The sequence below is a fragment of the Athene cunicularia genome, assembly GCF_003259725.1.
Source record: "Athene cunicularia isolate RWA chromosome 26 unlocalized genomic scaffold, athCun1 chr26_part2, whole genome shotgun sequence".
NCBI lineage: Eukaryota > Metazoa > Chordata > Aves > Strigiformes > Strigidae > Athene > Athene cunicularia.
In genome coordinates, this window is record NW_020799137.1 from 2,192,577 (window position 1) to 2,193,712 (window position 1,136).

The window sequence follows — 1,136 nt, forward strand, 5'->3', positions numbered from 1 at the left end:
CAAAGGCTGCAGAGTTGCAGGATCACAAGGGGCTCCTGGAGAGAGACAGCTCGATGAGGAGCAGAGCCTCCTTGGCTTTGACCTTCTCCATTCTCCATCTGTCCAGGAGAGCAGAAAGACTTGCTTTTTCCTCCTCCCCTTGCTCAGCCACTGTCAGTCCCTAAGCTCCTGAGTGCAGTGGGAGGCTCTTTTTGGCTTAAGGCCCAAGAACAAGGGGAGAGCTGCTTTTTGGCCAAGTCCTGCCCGTGTCAGAGTGGCCTGAGGCCCTGGTCCCTGCCTCCCGCCCCGCTCGCGGCTGCTCTGGGGAGGAACAGCCCTGCTGTCCGTGTGCTCCAGCTGCTGGGACTGGAGCTGCAGAGAGGGGCCCTCAGGAGTGAGGGGAAGCAGGGGCATCAGCCTGATGCCTTCTGCTTCTGCTAGAAAACTGCTTTGCACCTTGAGAAGCGAACCTGACGCCAGAGGTCTGGGTTTTCCCACTGTGTGTGGGGGAAACAGCCTGACCCCTGGTTGGTGGCAGCGGGGTGTGATACTGGTTCTCCTGTCTCTACAGATCCCGACAGAGAAAAGAGTTTTGGCTGGACACCATCCTCAGGTGACTCCCGCTGCAGTAGCAAACCCCTGAGCCAGCGTGGCCATCGGTGGGATGCTCCAGCTGAGCTGAAAGGCAACTCGAGAGCTGGGGGAGAGGTACCCCCACTGCTGGGGCAGCTGCGGGGCAGCGCTGGCCGAGTTGCTCAGCCTTGCGTTGGTAAAGTAACACCAAGCTGATCCTGCTGCCACCATTTGCTCCTTTTGTGTCTGGATTTCTTCTGATGTAAATGGTGCTGGAGGGGCTGGCAGGGGAGAGAGCAAAGCCGGGTTCAGTGATACAGAGCTCTTCTTTCCCTGTTCACAGGCAAAGGAGCAGAGTCCCGGAAATGCGGGTGATCCCGTTGCCCTCGATTGGTCTACTCGTGCAAGTCTTGGGCCTCAGTGGATCTGTAAGTGTCTTTGTTGTTGCAGCTGGGTCAAGGGAGTGACTCTGCTTTCTAGCATGGACCATCAGAGGAGTTTCTCCCACTTGGCCTTTGTTCTCTTTTCTAGCCGGTGACGTTAACTTCTGAGACCATCAAGGCTTTGGTTCAGTGCCAGGCAAA

General features: G+C 57.1%; 1 long non-coding RNA gene across 1 annotated transcript; it reads left to right on the forward strand.

Annotated features, from left to right (window-relative positions):
- The first annotated feature begins 563 nt into the window (after window positions 1–563).
- Window positions 564–1,113, forward strand: LOC113489029. The gene is made up of 3 exons (XR_003400003.1): window positions 564–592; window positions 896–980; window positions 1,084–1,113. It is a non-coding gene; the product is annotated as an uncharacterized LOC113489029 (long non-coding RNA).
- The last annotated feature ends 23 nt before the right edge of the window (window positions 1,114–1,136 follow it).